The sequence below is a fragment of the Bufo gargarizans genome, chromosome 6 (genome assembly GCF_014858855.1).
Source record: "Bufo gargarizans isolate SCDJY-AF-19 chromosome 6, ASM1485885v1, whole genome shotgun sequence".
Lineage (NCBI taxonomy): Eukaryota > Metazoa > Chordata > Amphibia > Anura > Bufonidae > Bufo > Bufo gargarizans.
In genome coordinates, this window is record NC_058085.1 from 228,063,126 (window position 1) to 228,089,335 (window position 26,210).

General features: G+C 44.4%; 1 protein-coding gene across 1 annotated transcript in view; it reads right to left on the bottom strand.

The window, feature by feature from the left end:
* The window catches only part of NDUFS8 (NADH:ubiquinone oxidoreductase core subunit S8), a 137,393-nt gene extending 113,671 nt beyond the window's left edge, over positions 1–23,722 (bottom strand). Inside the window, exon 1 of the mRNA XM_044297959.1 lies at positions 23,613–23,722. The gene's annotated coding sequence lies outside the window, so the exon portion shown is untranslated. The remainder of the gene's footprint in view (positions 1–23,612) is intronic.
* Positions 23,723–26,210: the final 2,488 nt, after the last annotated feature.

Sequence of the window (26,210 nt, forward strand, 5' to 3'; positions counted from 1 at the left end):
CTTAGGGCTCTTTCACACCTGCGTTCTTTTCTTCCGGCATAGAGTTCCGTCGTCGGTGCTCTATGCCGGAAGAATCCTGATCAGTTTTATCCTAATGCATTCTGAATGGAGAGAAATCAGTTCAGGATGCATCAGGATGTCTTCCGTTCCGGACTGTAACGTTTTTTGGCCGGAGACAATACCGCAGCATGCTGCGCTTTTTGCTCCGGCCAAAAATTCTGAAGACTTTCCGCAAGGCCGGATCCGGAATTAATGCCCATTGAAAGGCATTGATCCGGACTTAAGCTAAACGTCGTTTCGGCGCATTGCCGGATCCGACGTTTAGCTTTTTCTGAATGGTTACCATGGCTGCCGGGACGCTAAAGTCCTGGCAGCCATGGTAAAATGTAGTGGGGAGCGGGGGAGCAGTATACTTACCATCCGTGCGGCTCCCGGGGCACTCCAGAGTGACGTCTGGGCGCCCCAAGCGCATGGATCACGTGATCGCATGGCACGTCATCCATGCGCATGACGTCATTCTGGAGCGCCCCGGGAGCCGCACGGACTGTCAGTATACAGCTCCCCCGCTCCCCACTACTACTATGGCAACCAGGACTTTAATAGCGTCCTGGCTGCCATAGTAACACTGAAAGCATTTTGAAGACGGATCCGTGAAAACACAGACATGTCACAGTTTGGTAAATACATGCAGAGAACTCACTAGGACGGGCCTCGCCACGTTTGATGACAAACCTGAAAATGCCAAAGGCTGGAAATTCACCTTTAAACCCACAATTAGCAAGCTAGACATCAGTGCTGCAGAAGAACTGGATCTACTCATCAGGTGGCTAGGTCCACAGTCTGTCGAACGTATCAAGAGACTCAAAACAGTTTACACTTCCAATCCTGCTACAGGTCTCAACGCTGCTTGGGACAGACTTGAACGTAGCTTTGGCAGCTCTGAGGCCATCGAAGATGCCTTATACAAAAGGTTGCAAGGCTTCCCAAGGATTACAGCTAAAGACAATCTAAAGCTTCAAGAACAGTGATCTTCTACCAGAGCTTCAACTTGATAAATCTGACACCCACCTACCTGGGCTCAGTTACCTGGACATCCCTTGTGGCATCAACCCTATTGTCCTTAAGCTACCATATGGCATTAAAGAAAAATGGATTAGTCGCGGATCCACTTCCAAGAAAAAATACAGAGTTGCTTTTCCTCCTTTTTCCTATTTCTGTGACTTCATAAGGGAAATCGTGGACTCAATAAAAGACCCAAGTTTCTTCTATGGTGACTATAACCCTCTCAGTCCACCTCCTCCAGGATTTGCAAACACACGCATAACACACAGAGACTGCAGGAGTCCAGTATCAGTGAAGAGAACTGATGTTCAACCTGCACCCGCTATGGTTCTTCAAAGGCCCGGGCAAAACAAGAAACTTGAGGATCCAAATCGACATGTCCCATACATAACAAGCCACATCAACTTAAGAAATGCATCGGCTTCAGAAAGAAACCTCTACAGGAACGTAAGGAACTTTTAAAAGGATTTGGAGTTTGTTTCAGATGCTGTGCCCCCACAGAACACCTTGCAAAAGACTGTAAGGCTGTCATTAAAATGAATGGAATGCGGTAGTGACAACCACGTACAAGCACTTCATTTCTACCAACACAGCTCTACTCCATCCACAGACATCGCTCCCGGGGCAAAGCATGGCGGGAGCAAACTGAACAAACAGCTGCCTCCACCCCAGTATTCTCTACATGCACTGAAGTCTGTGGGGAAGGACTTTGTGAGAAATCCTGCGCAAAGATATGCTTGGTTCGTGTATACACAAAGGGCCATAAGACTGTATACTAGGGATCGACAGATTATCGGTAGATATTCAGGATTTTGTACATTATCGGTATCGGCATCTAACCGTGCCGATATACTGATAATGCGTATAAAGCGAATACTAGTGAGCGCTTCCATTATGAAAGCACGCACTAGTAAGAATAGGGTGCCGGGATCAGGGAAGAAGCGCAGCAAGCGTGTCCTATACTCACCCTCCCTGGTCTTCTTTGATGAGGCCTGCGCTGCACTGTCCTGACCCCGTACAGCGTCAGGACGTAGTGCGTACACTATGACCTGATGCTGAACGCTGTCAGGTGACAGGGCAGTGCAGGCTGGAGAACACAGGGGAGCGAGACGCCAGACCCGGAGATAAAGAAGAGCTGCGGTGCAGGAGAGGTGAGGAGTTTTTTTATTTTATTCATCTGAGGTCTGATAGGGGTTAATAAAGTAAGCCAGGAAAGGGGGGGGGGGGGTTGGAAATTGGCATTTGGCACTAGTATATTATAATTGTAAATTATAAATTGACTACCAACTAAGGGCTTTATTAATTTAGAATTTACATTTATAATATACTAGTGCCAAATGCAAATTTCCACCACCTCAGTGACTATCTACTAATATATATTATGAGATATAAAATATCAGTATAAATTATCGGCTATCGGCCTGAAAGTTCAGATTATCGGCTCTAAAAATATATATATATATATATATATATATATATATATATATATATATATATATATATCGGTCGATCCCTACTGTATACCATTCTTGACGATCAGAGTAACCGATCTCTTGCAAGTACAAAGTTCTTTGATCTGTTAGGCATGGCAGGAGATGCTCTACCTTATACCCTAGGTACTTGTGCAGGCATTACAGAAGTCTTGGGTAGAAGAGCCAGTGGCCTTGTAGTTGCTCCTCTCAATAGCATTATGGAAATACCCTTGCCTATTATCATCGAGTGTAATCCCAACTAACAAGGATGAGATCCCCACTCCTGAAGCTGCCTTGCACCATTCTCACTTGAAGGACATAGCTAACCAAATACCAGCCTTTGATGAAAATGCCAATATCCTGCTGGGATGGACAAGGTTCGCCATCAAATCAACGGCCCACATGATACACCTTACGCCCAGCGTCTGGATCTAGGCTGGGTCTTCAAAGGCAATGTCTACCTTAGCAACGCCAGGAAACCTCTCTCAGTTATTCCTTTAAAACACACGTTCTTCCAAATAGACGCACTACTTTTTTTCCCACGACGACAACATCACTACAGTGTGAAAGAAAAGCTTTGTGAGAAAAGGTACGCAAGAGCGCATCATACTAGATCAGGGCTGGCCAACCTGCGGCTCTCCAGCTGTTGCAAAACTACAACTCCCAGCAGGCCTAGACTGCTTACAGCTATCAGCCTACAGCAGGGCATGGTGGGAATTGTAGTTTTACAACAGCTGGAGAGCCGCAGGTTGGCCAGCCCTGTACTAGATGATAGGAAAGCATTTATCTTCTGGGATGACAACATTGGAAACACAGTGTTTGAGGTAACCACAAGAGACAACGAGTTAAAAGCTACGATGGAAGACAAAGAATTCTTGAGAACCATGAGTAAAGAGTTCTACCAAGATGATTCCAACAGCTGGGTGGCACCTTTACCATTTGGCACCCCAAGGAAGAGAACTGCAAATAAAAGACAACATGCAGATTTACAGTTCATCTCTTTAAAGCACAACCTGAACCGGAAATCGGAAATTGAAGAAACATTTTGTAGATTTTATGAAGGTGTTTGAGAGAAATCATGCTGAGCCTGCACCCCCTTTTACACAAGGAGAAGAATGCTGGTACCTTCCATGTTTTGTTGTCTACCATCCCCGCAAGTCTGATCAGATTAGGGTGGTCTTCGACTCAAGTGCTCGTCATGAAGGCGTCTCTCTCAATGAGAATCTTCTCACTGGGCCTAACCTGAACAATAACCTCCTAGGAGTCTTACTCCACTTTAGACAAGAGCCAATTGCCATTATGGCCGACATCCAACAAATGTTTCATTGTTTCATCGTCCGTGAAGACAATAGAAACTTCCTCAGGTTCTGCAATAATGATGTCAACGACGAGGTTATAGACTATCGGATGAAAGTACACGTTTTCGGTAATAGTCCTTCCCCCGCAGTTGCCATTTACGGACTGAGGAGAACTGCCCAAGAAGGCGAACAAGAGTTCGGGTTTGATGCAATGCACGTCAGTTTGTTGAAAATAACTTCTACATAGACGACTGTCTCAAGTCTCTATCTACGGAAAAAGAAGCCATCGACCTGCTCACCAGAACTCAGAACATGCTCGCTACTGCCAACCTCAGACTGCACAAAATCATCTCCAACAGCAATAAGATCATGAGAGCATTTCCTTCTTATGATCATGCTGTCAGTGCTAGGGAATTCCAACTGGGGTCTGACCATTCCCTCACGCAACGCAGCCTTGGATTGCTGTGGGATGTTAAACAAGACACGTTCACATTTCAAACATCAGTCTGTGACAAGCCCTTCACAAAATGAGGAGTACTGTCTGCAGTAAACAGCATCTATGATCCCTTGGGATTTATAGCACCCTTTATTATTCAGGGCAAGATATTACTCAGACTAGGGCTGCAACGATTAATCGATGTAATCGATTATATTCGATAACTGGATTCGTTGTCGACGAATCCAGTTATCGAATAATCGCCGATTCGTTGCTATTCGGGCGGGCGGGCGGTCGCTGCATCTTTATTTTACCTTTTTACAATGACGCTCCCGCTCCTGTAACAGCCAGGCAGAGCGGACAGCGGCGTAACGTCACTCACTCACGTGACACGCCTGCTCCGCCTCCTTCATTCATGAAGTGGGCGGAGCAGGCGCGTCACGTGATTGAGTGACGTTACGCCGCCGTCCGCTCCGCTCTGCCTGGCTGTTACAGGAGCGGGAGCGTCATTGTAAAAAGGTAAAATAAAGATGCAAGCATCGGGGCCGGGGCTGTTAGGGGGAAGGGGGAGGGGGGATCTGTCTATGGCACTGCTATGGGAAGGGGGGTCTGTGTATAGCACTGCTATGGAGAGGGGGGAGGATCTGTCTATGGCACTGCTATGGGGAGGGGGGTCTGTGTATAGCACTGCTATGGGGAGGAGGGGGGGTCTGTGTATGGCACTGCTATGGGAAGGGGGATCTGTGCACTGTTATGAGGAAAGGGATCTGTGCACTGTTATGCCCATAACAGTGCACATATCCCCCTCTCCATAACTACGCCGTCCACAGATCCCCCTCTCCATAACTACGCCGTCCACAGATCCCCCATAATAGTGTCGTCCACAGATCCCCCATAATAGTGTCGTCCACAGATCCCCCATAATAGTGTCGTCCACAGATCCCCCATAATAGTGTCGTCCACAGATCCCCCATAATAGTGTCGTCCACAGATCCCCCATAATAGTGTCGTCCACAGATCCCCCATAATAGTGTCGTCCACAGATCCCCCATAATAGTGTCGTCCACAGATCCCCCATAATAGTGTCGTCCACAGATCCCCCATAATAGTGTCGTCCACAGATCCCCCATAATAGTGTCGTCCACAGATCCCCCATAATAGTGTCGTCCACAATTTGTTTTAATATGGCCTTTGAACATAATTTTTCAAGTAAGATCATATAAACCTCTCTGTTTTGTAATTTTGTAGTTTTTCCCGATTAATCGATTAATCGTAGAAATTAATCGGCAACTAATCGATTATTCAAATAATCGTTAGCTGCAGCCCTAACTCAGACAACTTACTTCAGAGAACACCGACAGGGATAACAGTTTACCCAAAGAGAAACAACAAAAAGGTGGGAATCCTGGAAGCAGTCACTCCAGGCATTGGAACAGTTTAAGATACCACGATCTTACACTCTTGCGTCCATGAAGACTGCCACCAGACTACAGATCCATGTCTTCTCTGATGCATCCATGGAAGCCATAGCTGCGGTAGCCTATCTCCGGGTTGTACACCCCAACACTAAAATAGGTGTAGGATTCATCATGGGCAAGCCCAAGCTAACTCCAAAGCCTGCACATACTATTCCAAGGCTCGAACTCTGTGCATGTTAGCTGTTGAAATTGCTGAGCTTATAAAGCACGAAACAGACTTTGATATTGACTCCTTTGACTTTCACACAGACAGCAAAATCGTGCTAGGATACATATACAATCAAACAAGACAGTTCCATGTGTATGTCGGCAATTGAGTGGAATGATTTATGAAAATTCTCCATTCCCGAGCAATGGCACTATGTACCCACTGATCTTAAGGCTACTTTCACACTGGCGTTTTGAATTCCGTTTGTGAGATCCGTTTCAGGGATCTCACAAACTGTTCAAAACAGATCAGTTCAGCCCCAATGCATTCTGAATGGATAAGGATCCGTTCAGAATGCATCAGTTTGGCTCCGTTCCGCCTCCATTCCGCTCTGGATGCGGACACAGCGTTTTGGTGTCTGCCTGGCAATGCGGAGCCAAACAGATCCGTTCTGACTTACAATGCAAGTCAATGGAGCGGATCCGTTTTCACTGACACAATTTATTGTAGTCTGCGTTTGTCCGCAGTAGGCCCCCTCTCCCTAACTGCTACTGTGGTGTCTGCGTGCACGGTGGTGAGCATATAGACATCCTTCCTGTCCTTCCACTTCACTGCAATCAGCTGGTCACTTGCAAGGGCGAAGAATGCTCCTTTCTCCAAACGTTGGACACCAGCAGTTGTGGGTATCCCACGCTATTTTTACAGACTGTCCCACAAGCCCCTGTGTTTGCAGCATGGAGGGATTTATAAAGGGGTATATTAGTGTAAAGATTATCAGTGTACATGTAGTACCCTTTGTGTAGGAATGGCGCCAATAGATCCTACACAATGTTTCCCGATGTCCCAATATTTTTGGGGCAGCCTAGGGGGTTAAGTTGGGAGTCTCTGCCCTCATAAACAGTCAGACCGCAGGTGTAGCTGGTTGTGCTCTCGCATACCTTATATAATTTTACCCCATATCTGACACGCTTGGAGGGAATAAACTGACGGAAGGAAAGGCGGCCTTTAAAGCTAAAAAGGGATTCATCAACAGATTTTTATGAGGGTTATAATTTTAAGAATAAATCCCTAAGGAGAGAAATAAGGGGTCTCAGGCGGTCAGTTCTGAGGGGGACTTGGTAAATGTCCGAAAAATGCAAAAACCGCATTAGGGCTTCATAACGGTTTTGTGACAAAAATGCTACAAACACAGGGGTTGAGTGGACAGTACTCGCAGACCAATACAATCGGACAGATGGCTTTTTTTTTTTTTTTTTTTTTTTTTTACAATGCCCATGTCCAGGGTAAGCCCCAAATATTTTTTATTTTATTTCAGGGACACTTGTGGGGATCCACCGTCTTATATAGATAGATGTGGGCTTTTGTACAGCAAACTGTGTGGTGTACAAATTAGTTTGCTGCACAATTAACTCCAGGACTTTATCGTCCACAAATAAATGAAAAAAATCATAAGGGGTAAAATTGGTGACGTCCACATTAATTTGGGGAGTGGTTAAAAATTGGGGTACTTGGGGGGGGGGGGGGGGGATGAAGTAGCAGGAACCCACGTAGTAGAAGGGACAGGACTGCTCGGTGGAGAATGAGGTGGCGACTTCTACCACCGTAGGGCTATGGGGATGGAAGCGGACCTAGAGTCCCCGCTACCTGAAAATATTTCCGCCTCTGAAGTGGAGTCAGATTCAGAGTGGTCAGAGCAGAAAAATGAATATGCCTGCTCTGCACTAAATAATAATCTGAGCCATTTTGTTTTTTTACTACAAAGCTCAGAAAGAAATGAAAATAACTGACCATCCCTAACAGACTAGTGACGGACACCCACTGACCGCCAGTAACAGATGGACACAGGGTCCCTAATGAAAATAATTGACCGTCACTAATAGATGTCTAATGACAGACACCCACTCACCTCCAGTTACATTTATAAACTGTCCGTCCGTATTTTTTATTTTTTTTACAGTAAATCGCACAGCCAGGACAGAAGTCTGATCTCTCTCCTCACAGAACAACTACACTGAGGGGAGAGAGAGAGAGAAACACAGCCCATGTCCTGGCTGTGTTTAGTAGATATAATGAATGTGATCTCCATGATAGGTTTATCATGGAGACCACATGATCAGGGACCATTATTATTGGTCAGATCTTCAGCACAGCAACCAGTGCGCATGTCTGCGCCACTTAGTTTTTTTAGTTTTTTTTTTATTATTATATTGGGGGGGGGGGGGCTGAAACTTTATTAACATATCTGGGGTCCATATTGCCCCATCTGGGTGCTGGGGGACCCGATCGGGGCATAATTGAGAACTCTCTCCTCTCCAAAGGAGAGAGACCTTAGCATGGGCGGCAGCGGCCGGCTTATAGTGTGCGCATTCCCCAGGCCGCCATCTTTCTTGAGGGCAGGTGGGGTGGGGGAAGCTGGGGGACCCAATCACTGCATCCTTTCTTACATGAGAAAGGCCAGCTCTGCTGCCAGCATTTTCGGTATATCAGTGTATCATGGCGATCACGTGATCAGAGACCGCTTGTCACGGTCTCTGATCACAGCCCCGAGCCCTCAGCTACCGGCACAGAGCTACAGCGCATGATTTTAAAGCTAACTTGGGCTGAAGTGCCACAGTTAAAAGGCGGCACTCCAGCCCAAGGCCCCTTAGTGACTGCTGTAAAAGCAAGTATGGGTGGTCACTAATGGGTTAAAGTGGTTGTCCGAGTTATTTTTTTGTTCTTTGTATGTTTCTAACTAGGCAAATGATAGGACTTTACAATTCACTTACTTTATCTCCAGTTGCTGGTTTCTCAGATTTCACTGAGGGTCACATGACCTGTGATGTCAGCTTCTCTCCCTGCTCTGATGATGATTTGTGCACAAGCCTGAAAGAGCAGATCTGTGTCTGTACAGAAGATGTCACTGTGCTGGCCACGGCCCCATTCACTGACGTATGCTCTCTCCCTGAATTCTTAACCCTTTCAGCTGCACAGACTCAGGGCTGAAGGCTTTACTGAGTAGCTGCAGGCAGTGAGGAGACAAATGCTGGGCACAGGAGCTCACTGACTAGAGGAGTTCTGCACAAGAAAAGGTAGGGGGAAGATCGTGTGTGTATCAGCAGTGTTATTGTACAGCTGGGACTTCTAGTCCTACACATACAACATGCTGCAGAGTCTCCCAGCAGGCAGACATGTCACTCAGGGCAGCTCTTGTATTCACTCCCTTTGCAGAGCAGGGGGAGGGGCAGAGATTGTTATTGCAGGTAAACAAAGAGCCGGAAGAGAACGAGGAAAATGAGGAAATATAATTAAAAAAAATATATTTACCTAAAACTTGCTTAGTTCAGTTATATATTGCTGACCGTCAGATTTAAAGTGCCATATATATTTATTTTTTTTATCATAACTCGGACAACCCCTTAAGGACCCATGACGCACATGTACTTCATGAGGATCGGGCGGGTGCAGGAGCTGCGCCCACCCGATCAGCAGCTGGGGTCCGGCCGTCACTGATAGCTGGACCCCTGCTGCATCCACCGGTGAAATCACCCCCCCCAAAAAATTTCAAGAAAAAAAAAACACAACACTACATTTTCCACAAATAAAGACATATTAGGTATTGTTGCGTCCGTATCGACCGGCTCTATAAACATATCACATGACCTAACCCCTCAGAAGTAAAAAATTAAAAATAAAAGCTGTGCTAAATAAACAATTTGTCAACTTACATCACTAAAAGTACAACACCAAGCGATCAAAAAGGCATATGCCCGCTAAAATAGTACCAATCTAACAGTCACCTCATCTCGCAAAAAATTAGCCCCTACCCCAAGACAATTGCCCAAAAAAATAAATAAAAAAACTATGGCTCAGAATATGGATACACTAAAACATTGTTTTTTTTTGTTTTAAAAATGCTGTTATTGTGTAAAACTTAAGTAAATAAAAAAGTATACATATTAGGTATCGCTGCGTTCGTAAGAACCTGCTCTATAAAAATATCACATGATCTAACTCCTCAGATGAATGCGTATTTTTTTTTTTACGAAAAACTGTGTAAAAAAGCCTCCAAGTGAGGTCTCACCAGTGATCTGTACAGCGGCATAAGCACTTCACTCTTTCTACTGCTTATACCTCTCCCTATACATCCAAGCATTCTGCTGGCATTTCGTGCTGCTTTATTACATTGTCTTCCCACCTTTAAGTCTTCTGAAATAATTACTCCTAAATCCCTTTCCTCAGATACTGAGGTCAGGACTGTGTCAAATATTCTATATTCTGCCCTTGGGTTTTTACGCCCCAGGTGCATTATCTTGCACTTATCCACATTAAATTTCAGTTGCCAGAGTTCTGACCATTCTTCTAGTTTTCCTAAATCCTTTTCCATTTGGCGTTTCCCTCCAGGAACATCAACCCTGTTACATATCTTTGTGTCATCAGCAAAAAGACAAACCTTACCATCGAGGCCTTTTGCAATATCACTTATGAAGATATTAAACAAAATTGGTCCCAGTACAGATCCCTGTGGAATCCCACTGGTAACATGACCTTGTTTTGAATGTTCTCCATTGACTACAACCCTCTGTTGTCTGTCACTCAGCCACTGCCTAATCCACTCAACAATATGGGAGTCCATGCTCAATGACTGCAGTTTATTGATAAGTCTTCTATGTGGGACAGTGTCAAAAGCCTTACTAAAATCTAGATATGCAATGTCTACTGCACCTCCACCGTCTATTATTTTAGTCACCCAGTCAAAAAAATCTATAAGATTTGTTTGACATGATCTCCCTGAAGTAAACCCATGCTGTTTTTCATCTTGCAATCCATGGGATTTTAGATGTTCCACAATCCTATCCTTTAATAGGGTTTCCATTAATTTGCCTACTATTGATGTCAGACTCACTGGTCTATAGTTGCTCGATTCCTCCTTACTACCTTTCTTGTGAATGAGCACGACATTTGCCAATTTCCAATCTTCCGGGACGACTCCTGTTACTAATGATTGGTTAAATAAATCTGTTAACGGTTTTGCCAGCTCACCACTAAGCTCTTTTAATAATTTTGGGTGTATCTCATCAGGCCCCTGTGACTTGTCTTCACTTTAGACAGCAAACTTAGAACATCTTCCTCTGTAAAGACACATGCATCAAACTATTTAATAGTCATCCTTTCTAGTGGAGGTCCTTCTCCTTTTTCTTTTGTAAAAACTGAACAGAAGTATTCATTAAGGCAGTCGGCTAGCCCTTTATTCTCTTCTACATACCTTCCGTCCTTTATTTTTTATTTAGTTATTCCTTGTTTTAATTTCCTTTTTTCATTTATATATCTGAAGAATATCTTATCCCCTTTTTTCATAGACTGAGCTAGTTTTTCTTCTGCCTGAGCTTTAGAAGTTCTTATAACTTGCTTGGCCTCTTTCTGCCTAATCTTGTAGATTTCCTTATCTTCATTGCTCTGTTTTTTTTTATAATTACAAAATGCTAGCTTTTTATTTTTAATGATTTGGGCCACTTCTGCTGAGTACCACAGTGGTCTCTTCCTTTTTTTGCTTTTACTGACAAGTCTAATGCAATTTTCTGTTGCCTTCAATAATGCACCTTTTAAGTAGTCCCATTTCTCCTGGACTCCATGTAATCCGTTCCAGTCTGATAAGGACTCATTTATGACTAATTTCATTTTTGAAAAGTCTGTTTTTCTAAAATCTAAAACTTTTGTTTTTGTGTGGTGGGACTCTTTCACAGTTCTTATATTAAACCACACTGACTGGTGATCACTAGATCCCAAGGTTTCGCCTACAATGACATCATATACCGAATCCCCATTTGTGAATATCAAATCCAAAATGGCCTCCCTCCGGGTTGGCTCCTCAACCATTTGTTGTAGGGATAACCCCAGTAGGGAATTTAGAATATCTGTACTCCTGGTAGAACTTGCTATTTTGGTTTTCCAGTTTATATCTGGAAGATTGAAATCTCCCATAATGATAACTTCTCCTTTCATTGTCATTTTAGCTATTTCTTCAACTAGTAGATCATCTAGTTCTTTAACTTGACCAGGTGGTCTATATATCACACCTACACGAGTTACTGCATGATTAGCAAACTGCAACGTAACCCAAACTGACTCTATGTTGGCCTCACCAACTTGTATTAGGTTAGATTTAATGCTATCTTTCACATACAGGGCCACTCCTCCTCCTTTCTTGCCTTCTCTGTCTCTTCTGTATAAAGAGTACCCTGGTATGGTTATGTCCCAGTCATTTCTTTCATTAAACCATGTCTCCGTAACAGCCACTAAATCTACATTCTCAGATGCCATTATTGACCCAAGTTCATTGATTTATTTACCTAAACTGCGAGCATTTGTAGAGAGGACTCGGAGCTTATCATTTCTTACCCTCTGTGCTTCTGACCTGTTCTGGCATTGTTTCGGGGGGCAATTGGACTCTTTTATTTTCACTCTTTTGCCCCCCCCCCCCCCCCCCCCCCCTTCCTAGTTTAAATACTCTTTCGCAAATTCTTGGAGTTGTTCACTAAGTACATTTGTTCCTTTGAGAGAAAGATGCAAACCATATTTTTTGTACAGTTCCTTTCTATTCCAAGTAGAGCTATCATGAGAAACAAAGCCAAATCCTTGCTCTTGACACCATTTACCAAGCCATATGTTGAACTCCTTTATGCGCCTCTGCCTATCATTCTGAACATTATGCACAGGCAGAACTTCAGAAAATGAAATGGTGGATGCAAAATCCTGTACGTCATTACCAAGTGTGATAAAAGATTTTTTCACCTCTGACACTTCATTGCAAGCCAGGTCATTTGTCCCTGGATGAACAAGAACATCCACATCCCCTTCCTGATTTGCTTGCTTAACAATATTAATAATACGTCTTCTATCTCTTCTAGCAGTAGCCCCAGGGAGACATCTCACAAAACCATTTTCTTTAAGCTCCACACTTCTTATGATTGAATCACCCAGCAACAGCTGCTTCCTTTGAGACTTCACTTTATCTTTTTTGTACTTGGCTGCAGTCTTGCATACATTAGACATAGGAGTCGATGGTTTCTCACCCTCTGTGCTTGAGTCCATATCCATGTTGTCCTTACATTCTGAGAGTGATGCAAATGAATTTTGGAGAATCACCGACTGTGGGACATGTCTTCTATCCACCACTCTAAGTCTTCCAGAACCTACAGTAACCCATCTGCCATTTCTGGGGGTCCTCTGTGGCAGTGGCATTGCAGCAGTCCTAGCTGGAGTTTGTTTAACAGATAATTTAAATATCTCAGATTTCAAAAATGCTATTTCCTGCTGCAGTAAGGAGAACTGTCTACAGATCTGACAGCATCCGAATCTCCAAAGAGTGGAACATGAAATAAATGCACAACAATTCCTTGACATGTCTCCCTGGAGGAGCGCCCTCAGACCAGCTGTGTGGGAGGAGCAGTTGTAAAGTGAAAGTAAAAAACCCAACATGCATTGCAGCAAGCATTTTGAATGGAGCAGTCACATGACATCCCCGCCCACCTGTGTTTCCATAGAGACAAGAGCCCCTCAGATAATATCAATAACTCAGTCAGTGAATAACTGCTGTACAGACATAGCAATATGAAGTACGCCCTAGTCCCAGCAGCGCACAGGAATATGATTCTAATGTATCATACATATGTTACTGGGGGGAGGGGGGGTGCCCCGTTCATAAACTTGCTGTAGGGCCTAGTCATTTCTAGTTGCACCATTGGATTTAAGCCATTAACAGAATTAATAGAGGGGCAGATTTATCATTTCCCTTGTTTCTGAAAAGAGGTGTTAAAAAGTTGCAAACTATGTTTTTGTGACTTTTTAAGGGCCGTTTCACACGAGCGGATGCCGTGCGTGGCATCCGCTTCGTGAAAGAGTGCCAAGACCCGCTCGTGTGAAACGGCCCTTAACTGTGCCTAAAAAAAAAAAAAAAAAAGGGGGCGGTGGCAATGGCAGGGAGGGGGTCTGACTGCCGCTCCATCCCCATTGACTATAATGGGGCGGAGTACCGACGGAGGCACGGCAGTGCACAGCGAAACCCTGCAGGAATAAAACTATGACATGTCTGACATTTATTCCGGCAGCCTCTCGCCGTGCGCTGCCGGAACTCCGCCCCCATTATAGACAATGGGGATGGAGTGGCAGTCCGGGGGCACACGTTAACTAGCGGCAGGACAGATCCAACAGGCTGTTCACCCAACGGAACAGCTTGCCAGAGGTCCCTGCCGCTAGTGTGAAAGTAGCCTAACAAGTGTCCCTGCTATCACTGCACAGCCAGGAGTGCCAATCACAGAAGGAAAGCACCTCTGATACAAGCAGGGTGCTTTAGGACTCGGACAGCAGCACACTCCTTAAGGCATGGACGAGGTAGCTCCTCCATGGCTGGAGGAGACAGGCAGCTTTAAGAGCAGAACAGGAGGGGGTGTGGCTGCCAATAGCAGGAAAACCAGGCAGATCTGCTTAAAGGGAACCTGTCACCTGGATTTTGGTTATAGAGCTGAGAACATGGGCTGCTAGCACATCCGCAATATCCAGTCCCCATAGCTCTCTGTGCTTTTATTGTGTCAAAAAAACGATTTTATAGATGTGTAAATTAACCTTAGATGGGTCCTGTCTCCTCCATGCTTCAGCGATGAGTCCAGCGTTCTCTGACTGAGCCCAGCACAAGTCTGCATCCTTCAAATCTCTTCCTTGCACCCCATCACAAAGCTAGAGCGCCGTAATCTTGCGATGCGCGAGCTAGCGCATGCACAGTTCGTTCCCTGAGGCTGATGCCAGCACAGAGAAGGAACACTATGTGGACACTGCACATACGCTAGCTCGCGCATCACGAGATTACTGCGCTCTAGCTTTGACGTCGGGGAGCAAGGAGGAGATTCGGAGGATGCAGGGCGGTGCTGGGCTCTGTGGCAAAACCAACCTCGCCACTGGGTTTTGGAGGGGCCTGGTTGCCACTCTCTTGTCCCAGGATTATGGCCCATACTAACTTTGAAGGAGAAGACAGACCGGTCGCACAGCTTAAATCTGTGGAACTATTTTGGATAAAAAAGCCATGAGTACAGCCAGGCCCAAGAGACTTTTACAACTAATTTGTGCTATGTTGGGATGTTAAATGTCTATGTGTATTGTAAAGGGTGGGACATTGTATACGTTGAGTAGTGAGGTCTGTTCCATTGTCTCTCTGTGTGTATTGGCGATTGCCCTCTGTCCTGAGAGATAGCTGAATTACAACTCGGTTGTCTCCAGGACAGAGGACATTGTGTATTCTCCTGCCTGTGATGATTATGTTAACCATAGTGTACCATGATTATATCACAGGCAGAGGATTCTATGTGGGTTGTAGCCTTTGTGTTATTGGCAATTGTATTTTGTTAATTGCGTCTCAGACAATGCCAGTGTGTTAGTTACTTCCGTCTCAGACAATGCTCATTGTATTTTGTTGATTGCGTTACAGACAGAGGGAAGGGGGTTTTGTGTACAATTGCTGGGAAGGTTTCAATACGGTAAATGCATGCGATTGGCTAAAATATAAACTGTCACAGTCTCTACAAGGGCCCCAGGGGGAGTGTCCCTTGCTAGGAGACCTGCATAAAAGGCTGAAAAATAACCCATTAAAGAGTTCCTGTTTTACATTCAACATAGAGCCTCGTCTCATGTGTGTGGGGATTGCTATACGCTGAAGATTTGCTATACTCCCCTGGCTAATACTATTAGCTGTGTAAGAGCTGTTCCTGCTCTCTGGATTTAGGAGAGTTTCACCGCCTGGAGCCTTGTCGTAGGTCCAGGGTGGGTAGGAGACGGTGAGACCCCAACCAAGCTTCGGCGGTTCATGGGGTCTGCAGCGCTTACGGTGTCAAGTGGAGTGTTTGGAGTCCTCGGGAAGCACTAGGAGCATCATTCGACGGAGGTACCCGGTCAGGGTGCCAGGAGATCCGTTACAGGCTCCTTTACAGTGGGCATGGCTGGGCTCTGGAAACATTAGTAACAGCTCCTTGGGCTTCTTACTTGCCTCATTAACACACACACACACACACACACACATATATTATATATATATATATATATATATATATATATATATATATATAAAATCGTTGTTTTTTCACACAATAAAAGCACAGAGAGCTATGGGGAATGGATATTGCAGATGTGCTAGCAGCAATCTAGCAGCCCATGTCCTCTGCTCTATACCCAAAATCCAGGTGACAGGTTCCCTTTAAGAAGATATATTAGTAAATGCAATATCTCCCTACTTTCTTTGTAGTTTTAATAAGTGCTAACAGAGTGGCCAACACCCTTAACCTACGTGCAAGGTACATAACAGTGGCAATAAGCAAATGTAATTTTCGGGATTAAAACATGTCTAACAACCAAATAATGGAGGTGACAGACGCAGAGAGTTGTTATGGAAGGAAGCTGAAATGATTATACAGAATAAGGGTCCATTCACACGTCCATGGTGTGTTGTGGACCCGCAAATTGCAGATCCGCAACACACCCGGCCGGCACCCCTATAGAAATGCCTATTCTTGTCCGCAAGCTGTGGATAAGAATAGGACATGTTCTAGCTTTGCTGCGGACTGGAAGTTCGCGGCCGAAATCCGGAAGTTCGGGGCCGCGCTCTGCAAATGCGGAAGCGGAGAGCACATAGAGAATGAATGCGGACCCTTTTGCGGACATGTGAATTAGGGATCGACCGATTATCGGATTTACCGATATTATCGGCCGATATTCAGGATTTTGAACACTATCGGTATCGGCATTTATTTTGCCGATATTCCGATAGTGTATGGGGAACACAGATCGCGCTGCTGACAGCGCTCTCCGTGTTCCCTCAGCAGCAGCACAAGGGAGAAGGAGCAGTGTCTCCTCCCCCTGTGCTGCTCCTGCCGCTGCAGCCAATGAAAGTACAGGGGACAGGAGGAGGGGAGGAGCTATGGCCACTGCGCCACCAATGAAGATTAATCTATCATTCATTCATATACAGGAGGCGGGAGCTGCAGAATCACATAGCCGGCTCCCGGCCTCTATGAGCTGTAGCTGCGATCCGCGGTAGTTAACTCCTCAGGTGCCGCGGATCGCAGCTACTGCTCATAGAGGTCGGGAGCCGGCTATGTGATCCTGCAGCCAGCTCCCGCCTCCTGTATATTAATAAATTAGAGATTAAGCTTCATTGGTGGCGCAGTGCGCCCCCCCAAATCAGACATTGGTGGCGCAATGCGCCCCCCCAGTATCAGACATTGGTGGCGCAGTGCGCCCCCCCTCCCCCCCAGTATTAAGCAGTGGTGCAACCCCCCCCCCTCCCCCCCCCACCCCAGTCGCAGTGCGCCCCCCCCCCCCCCACAGGATCCCCTGCTCCTCCGATCGGAGCCCCAGCAGTGTAATGCTGGGGTTCCGATCGGTTACCATGGCAGCCAGGACGCTATTGAAGCCCTGGCTGCCATGATAAGCTCCATGCTGCTGTGTGCACAAAGCACACAGCAGCAGGGACAGTGTGAGCTCCTATTCACCCTGATAGATCTCTATCAGGGTGAATAGGACAAGGGTTCTAGTCCCTAAGGGGGCTAAAAGTTAGTTAAAAAAAAAAAGTTACAAAAAAAATAAAAACACCAAAATATTAAATGTAAATGAAAAAGAAAGATTTACAAAAAAAAAATACACATTAACAATAAACATTAATTTTCAGCAGATTTGTGGGAATTTTTTTTTTTTTTCAAAAATGAAAATTCCCAGAATATCGGTATAAATTATCGGCTATCGGCCTGAAAGTCCACAAATTATCGGTATCGGCCCTAAAAAATCAATATCGGTCGATCCCTAATGTGAATGGACCCTAAGATACTAGGACCGCTCTGTCTGAATGATAGAAATTATACAAGTGCATTCCTAGACCAGCAATATGTAATGGGAAATATTCCTCAGGAAGATGCAGTTTTAACCTCTTGTATCCATGTATAATTGTATTATTTATTGTGAAAGTTTTGATATAGTCATTTCTAATTAACATGTGTAAGCATGACGTGGATATAAGGAGGGAGGCACATCTGTCCAGTTTGGAGCCAGACAAAGAGCTAGCAGCATGAAATGGCTGTCGCTCTATGCCAGGAACGGCCAACCTGCGGCTCTCCAGCTGTTGCAAAACTACAACTCCCAGCATGCCTAGACTGATTACAGCTATCAGCCTACAGCAGGGCATGGTGGGAATTGTAGTTTTACAACAGCTGGAGAGCCACAGGTTGGCCAGCCCTGCTCTATGCTTATGCAGACCATGCTGTTTTTGATACTTCTTGGATATATTTATCAGATGGTGGGAGCCATAAGACTTTTGGAGAACAGATTTTGGTGTAATGGTTTTCGGTCACCATGTCAGATTCTGAGGTATCAGTACTGTGGAAACCACCAAAAGTGACCCCATTTGAAAAAAATAAATAAAACATTTCCACAGAATCTTTCTAGGGGTATACTGAGTACTTTGACCAAACAAGTGTTTGATAGGATTTATAAAGATTTGGCTATGAAAATGAAGAAAGACATTTTTTTTATGGAAAATGTCTCTGTGGTACTATATTTTTTAATTTCACAAGGGTCAACAGGAGTTATTCCACAATTTGTTACCCATTTCTTCCTGAATACGGCAACATCCCATATGAGCTTGTAAACTGCCGTATGGGCACCCCGCAGGGCTAAGAAGAGAAAGAGCGTATGTACATTTGAGGCTTAGGGTACTTTCACACTAGTGTTTTTCTTTTCCAGCATTGAGTTCCGTCCTGGGGGCTCAATACCGGAAAAGAACTGATCAGTTTTATCCTAATGCATTCTGAATGGAGAGCAATCCATTCAGGATGCATCAGGATATCTTCAGTTCAGTCTCTTTGCCTTTTGAGGGCGGGGATAATAACGCAGCATGCTGCGGTTTTATCTCCGTCCAAAAGTGCGGAACACTTGCCGGCATTTTTTTCCCATTGAAATGCAGAGTGTTCCGGCGAAACAGATCCGGCATTGCAGTCTGCGCATGCTAAGACTGCAAAAAAATGTTAAAATAAATAAATGCTGGATCCATTTTTCCGGATGACACCGAAGAGACGGAACCAGCACTTCAGTGCATTTGTCATACGGATCAGGATCCTAATCCGTCTGACAAATGCCATCAGTTTGCATACTGCCTGCCGGAATCCTCTGCCACAAGTGTGAAAGTACCCTTAGTTTGGCGATTTATACAGCACTGGGCAACAACTGCAGAGGCTCTGAGGTGAAGTAAAAAAAGAAACCTCAAGAAATGACACCATTTGTAATGGGTGCAGGGAGCATTTTGACTCCACATGTGTTTTGTAAAAATTAACTTACAACAGATGGTAGAAAGTGAAAATTGCTATTTTTCCAAAGACATGCCATTTCAGTGCCCAATATGTTGTGCCCAGCATATGCCAGTGTGAAAATAAATTTTATTATGCTTTTCTGGTTTTATAAACACCCTACATATGTCTCTAATCTTTTGCCTGGAGATAACATAGGGCTCAGGAGTAAAAGAGCACTAGGCGAATTTGAGGCCCAATGTAGCGATTTATGCGTCTTGAACCCCTGAGAAGTGTCCCTATATCGGAAAACTACACCCCACAAGGTATTTATTAAAGGGCGGAATAGGCATTTTGATGCCACAGGCATTTTTCAGAAATTAATTTGAAACAAAATTGAATGTTTTCCACAGATACAGTATTTCAGTGCCCAATAAGTGGTGCCCAACTGGTGCCACCTGAGACTCGCACAATACTTGAGTTCATAAGGTGGGTTCTACTCCGTATGGAAATGGCAGAAATGTGGATGTAAACTGCCGTGTGAGCACATGGCAGGGCACAGAAGGAAAGTAGAGCCATTTGCCCTTTGGTGCACGTATTTGGCTAGAATAGTTTTCGGGTTCCACATCACAACTGCAGAGCCCTTGAGGTACCAGTATAGTGGAAACCCCATTTTGGAAACTACATCCCTCAAGTTCATTATCAAGGGGTTGAGTGAGCATTTTTAAACCAGAGACGTGTTCCAGATATTTGTGAGGAGACTGTGTGAAAAGAAAATTGCAAGTTTTCCACAGATATGGCACTTTAGTGCCCAATATGCTGTGCCCGGCTTGTGCCATCTGAGACACTACACATAACTTATACTGGGTATTGAAATGCCATAAACTGCTGTTTCTACGCTGCAGGGTTCAGAAGGGAAGACCGATTTTTGGCTTTTGCAGAGAAGATTTTGATGGACTGGCTTATGAGCGCAATGTTGCTTTTCAACAGCCACTGCGGTACCAGTACTGACATTTTTGAGAATCATATTTATTTTTTTACATTTTCTCTCATCTCAGCTGTGTGAGGGCTTATTTTTTGTGAGATGAGTTGCCATTATCATTGCAGTACAAAAAAATTTTGATCAGTTTTTATTTCACATTTTAAGAATCAGGAGATAAAGATTGCTTTTTGGGTTTTGTTATTGCGGCATATATGGGACAAATATTACGATTACAGCAATACCAATTTTATATAGTTTACTGTTACAAAAAAACTGTTATTCACCCTGGATGAAGCACATGGTGAGAACAATGGATGGCGGCCATTTTAACTCACACTGTTCGGACTTTTCTACACGGTGCCATCTCGCCGGTATTTGGTGCCCAAAGACATCATTCAGTAGTTTGAAACTACCAAACAAGGGACACGTTTATTTGTAACTATTTTCTGTATAACTTGTATATTTTCGGTGTAACTGGCATAAAACTGTATCTTCCAAACTACTGAACGGATGTGGGTGAATTTCGGATATGTGGTTCACCCAGATCCCCCGGTTCTGAGGATATACTTGTTATGGGGTTATTGCATGTTTTGGGGTTCCTGTGATATTTTTTATAAAACTGTATTTCTCTGCCTTTGATAATTATATTCGTCATTGTGTTCAATGGTCATCATCGGCAGAGGGGAGGATTTTGTGTGGGTGTGTTTCTATTGTCCCATTGTGTGTTTAAATGGTGATGTCTGTCCTGTTGTCTCCACATGTGTATTGGGGATCTCCCTTTTGTCCTGAGAGATAATTGGATTGTCTTCGGTCGTCTCCGGGACAGAGGGGAGGAAACCATGATGCATTGTGGGGATGTGTTGTATCTGCAACAAACTGTAATAAAAACCAGGCTGGGTGTGCCAGCACTTCAGACCTAGTTTGACCTTCAAATCGCAGCCTCGCCTCGTTTTGTGGGGGAAAGATTATCCTAGCTGTAAGATAGCTAGTTGGATTGTTCTACATTTACAGGATCCTTCTGGATATCGAGACGAAGCGGCTCCTCTCTCTCTCCCTAAACAGAGATCCAGACTATCCAAGCGGTCCAGCTTCCAGCTAGCCTGGGAGTAACCGTAACATTTACATTTTACCACCTTTACATAAAGTATTTTGGAAAAAAAAAAAAATCATGTTTTGTGTCACTATTTTCTAAAAGCCTTTTTTTTTACATTTTTCTGGCAGTGGACTTGTGTGAGGGTTTTATTTTATTTTTTGTCCCACCGTGGGAATTTTGAGGACTTGATTCCTGTTTAAACGCAGTACAATACTTGCTGTATTACACTGACAGTGTGCCTATGAGACTCCCTATGAGGCACCCTGCAATCGAATAGTGGGAAGCCAACAGGTTGAGAGAGGCAGCACCCTGCTCTGCAAACCCCTTAGATGTGAAGGTTAGCATTGACAGCGGCATTTAAGTGGTTAATCCTCCAACGCCGGCATTTGAGCCCTGTAACTAATTGAGCGGAGCTTCTGTGTGCGTTCGATCAGTGCACTCACTTACCGCTGCGCCAGACAATGTATGACGCAAGTCAGGAAGAGGTTAAAGGGGTTTTTACGGTACAAATTATTTATACTTCGCTGCTCCACACCACTCTGATTCTCCACATCTTCCAGTCCCAGAAGTGTTTACATTGAGTAGCCAAAGAGTGGCTTCAGTGGCGACGAGGCCAGAAACAGCATATTCCCGGTGAAGCCAGCCAGATGTAAACAGTGCCGGAACCGGACGACTGAGACAGTGGAGGCAGCACGGAGATCAGGGGCATCGTGGAGCAGGTAAGTATGAATATTGTGCTTCAGGGGTTACGCTGCAGGAACTTGTTAAATAATTTACTGGAAAACCCCTTTAAGTTAGGTAAGTGACAGATGCCGCAGAAAGCCCTCTGTTAAACGGATATGCTCTTGTTACAGGATGCTGCAGGATGTTATAATGCAGTCTAACACGCTATTCCATTATACTATTGCAGTATACTGATGTATTCCAGCCAAACAGAGGGCAATAGGATTCTCTTTTGACCTCCATCTAAGGCCCCATGCACACGGCCGTTGTTCACGGCCGTGTGCGGGCCGTGGAACCGCGGCCTGGATCCCTCCTGAGAGCAGGAGCGCATGGCGTCACTGGTTGCTATGACGCCGTGCGCTCCCTGCTACCGCCGCAATACAGTAATACACTGGTACGATCTATACATGTGCATGGGGCCTAAGGCTACTTTCACACCAGCGTTTTTTGCTGGATCAGTCAGCAAAAACGCTTCAGTCATGATAAGGGTCTATTGACATGTCCGCAAAATGGGTCCGCATCCGTTCCGCAATTTTGCGGAACAGGTGCAGGGACCCATTCATTTTCAATGGGGTCAGAATGTGCTGTTCGCATTTGCGGTTCAGCAAAAAAAAAATAGAACATGTCCTATTCTTGTCCGGACAAGAAAAGGCCTTTTCTATGAGACTTCCGGTGATGTGTGGAACGCACATTCCCGGTGTCCATGTTCTGCCGATCTGCAAAACACATATGGACGTGTGAATGGACCCTTATACAACTGTCTGCATCCGTTCTGAACGGATCCAGTTGTATTATCTCTAAAACCATTTTAAGTCAACGGGGGACGGGTCAGTTTTCTTTTGTGTCAGAGAAAACGGATCCGTCTTGCTCCGCACCACATCGCAGACAGAAAAGCACTGCTTGCAGCATTACTCCATCCGCTATGGAGACACAACGAAACGAAGAGGAATGCATTCATTCAGTTCAGCTTTGTCCCCATTGACAATTATTGGCCATTTTCCCCCGCTATTGAGAAGATCCTATGACTAATGAAGCCTTATTCCTGGAGGTTTGTGATGTGAATGGCCCCTAACAGGAGCATGGCCAGTGCCTCTATGGAAGACCAGCGTGCTTAACGGTTATCAATGGTAGCGATTTATTCCACAAAACACTAGTGCAAATCTGATTCTGGACCCTTGGACTCTTTTCAGTGCCGCTTCCACTCTGTAATTCGCAAGCACATGTCAGTGTACACCTGAAGGACACCACAGATGCCATTGCACGTAAAGTCACTGGTAAGCGGACAACGTGAGGCTGGTCTTCTCCGAGATGTTACTGAATCCATTTCTTATATAAACCTTCCCCAACAACCGCAATAAGGTCCAAAATGACGATCCATGTCTGATACGCAGGCGCATTGGTCTAAAATTACGGGCCAAGCATGCGCAGTCTACTCTACGCGCTGAAAGAGCATGCGCAGTCACAATCCCCTTTGCGTTCCACGGGGAACGTTCCAAAAGTCAAGACACAGAATTAAGCCCAAGGTTTAGATGAATCAGTGTCATCCGGCGGGAACTCCGAGTCCCATATATCCTCAGTCACAAGCAACAGCAACTTCTATAGTAGCATTTCCATCCTATTCTCACCTGACAGCAGCCGCTGACCTTGCTGTAAGGAAGCTCTGGTGGCCGCTAAGAGTGCAACTACTGGTCGATGCTGCTGTCACTCAATGGCGAAGACGCCTTTTCTGTTCCGGCAGTCTCATTGGCGGTTCTCACAAATAGGCTGCCGCCTTCCTCGAGCTGATTGGACGAGATCTACGAACCAGAGGCTGGGAGACATACATTGACCTTTGCTTACTAGTTGTCTGTAAAAGGACAGTCAGATCACGTGATACATTGGCTTCCGCAGAGCCTACTCCCGCCATATCTGTAAAAGTCTCTCTGCTGTGTGTATGAATGATCCCTCAGTGAGCGCAGAGAGAGAGAGAGAGAGGAAAAGACGCATTTTTCAATAATAGCATAGCACTTAGTACGTTTATTATTTCTGCCAGGGGGGCCTGGGAAATATAAGTGGCCCCATTTTATAGTGGTCCAAGTTGACAGAGACCACTGCCAACACAGGGATAAGGAGGCAGCAATACTATATTGCTGCACATTATAGCATCCAAACAGAGTGAAATACTACAATGCGTCACAAAATACCTCCCCAAATCTTCCGCTCTGTTCTGGCCTCCTGCTCCAGTTGCCTCAAAATGGCAATACAGTTGAACTAAGGTTACTTGCACACCAGCGGTTTCCCTTTGTGCTATTGAGATCCGTCATGGGATCTCAATAACGGAGAAAAACGCTTCATTTTTGTTCCTATTCATTGTAAATGGGGACAAAACTGAACTGAAGGGAACAGAGTGCACCAGAATGCATTGTGTTCCCACGATGCACACAAAAATGCTGCAAGTGGCATTTTTGAGTACATCCTGCCTGGGATGCGCAGCAAGATCAATCCGTCATGACTCACAATGTAAGTCAATGGAGATGGCTCAGTTTTCTCTGACACAAAAGAAAACTGATCCGTCCCCCATTGACTTACAATGGTTTTAGAGACTGATCCGTCATTGCTATGTTAAAGATAATACAACTGGATCCGTTCATAACAGATGCAGACAGTTGTATTATGACAGAAGCGTTTTTGCTGATCCATGACTGACCCAGCAAAAACGCTGGTGTGAAAGTAGCCTAAGGAGGGGAGCGTCGGATCATTACTTACCTGGCTGGCGGCCATGAGGAGGGCTCTGTGGGCCCCCTGGGCATCAGCCCACCGGAAAGTTTCCCTGTAGGGTCTGTTGCCAGCCCACCCCTGATTTCTGCAGACACTAATATAGAACAATAGAGGACATACAAAAAAGAATGAAGAAAGGAAATGAACAATGTCAGGATGCGAGCTTAACCCTTTAAACACTGGGACCTTTTGCATTTTTGTTTTTTCCTCCCTATGTTCCAATAATAACTTTTTTATTATTCCGTTCACATAACCATATGAGGGTTTATTTTTTGCGGAACATGCATTTTTTAATTGCACCATTTAATTTACCATGCTTTGTATTGAAAAATGGGAAAAATTCTTTGTGAAGTAAAATAAAGGAAAAAAAACACATTTCTGCCAAGGTTCTTGGGGTTTTCACATCATGGCAGTCACTGTGCGCTAAAAATGACATAGGCTCCTTATTCTGCAGCTCAATGTGATTATGGCAATACCAAACTTGTCTAGTTATAATTTTGTTTTATAACTTAAAAAAAAACCTTTGATAAACATTTTTTTTCTTTACATCACCATTTTCTGACGGCCATAACTTTTTTATATTTCAGTCTACAGAGCTGTATGAGGGTTTGTTTTTTGGAAGATGAACTGTAGTTTTTATTGGAACCATTTTAGTGGTATGTATGACATTTTGATCACTTTTCAGTTAAAAAAAATTTTTTGGGGGGGGGGGCACGGTAACTAAAAAATTGTGAATTGTGTGGTTTTATTTATTTTTTTCCTTTACGATGTTCACCACACCTTCACATTTTAATAGTTCAGGAGTTTTCAAACACAAGGATACCTAAAATGTTTATTTTCTTGTTTATATATTTTTATATGTAAAATTGGGAAAAGGGGTGTGACTTAACTTTTAACAATTTTTGTTGGGTTCTTTTGCTTTTAGTAAGGGCGCATGCACACGGCCGTTGCTTGGCCATTCTGTGTATTAGGAACTGTAACTTGCAGTCCCCAATGCACGGGCAACATCCGTGCGGATTCCACAGTGGATCCAGACCCATTCAACTTGAATGGCTCCATGATCCGTCCGCACTGCAAAAAAATAGAACATGTTCAGTTTTTTTGCGGTGCGAAGGCACGGATAGAAACCCCACGGCAGCACTCTTATTTAAGTCCCTTGTGGGTTTAATAAATGAAAAAAAAAAAAATACACCTTTTTGCCCCATTGAGAAAATGCTTTCAATGGAAAAAAATAAAATCTACACATATTTGTTATCACTGCATCTGTAAAAATCCCACACTATGCAATTATCATGTAATTTATCCCATACAGTGAAACAAACAAAAAGAAGCCATAATTGCTGCTTTTTGCTAAATTGCCTCCAAGAAAACATAATAAAAAGTGCCCCAAAATGATACTGTTCTGGTTCTGGCAAAGCTGCCAGTTCGGTTGATGTACTGCTCCAAATTAAGATACGTGCACGGAG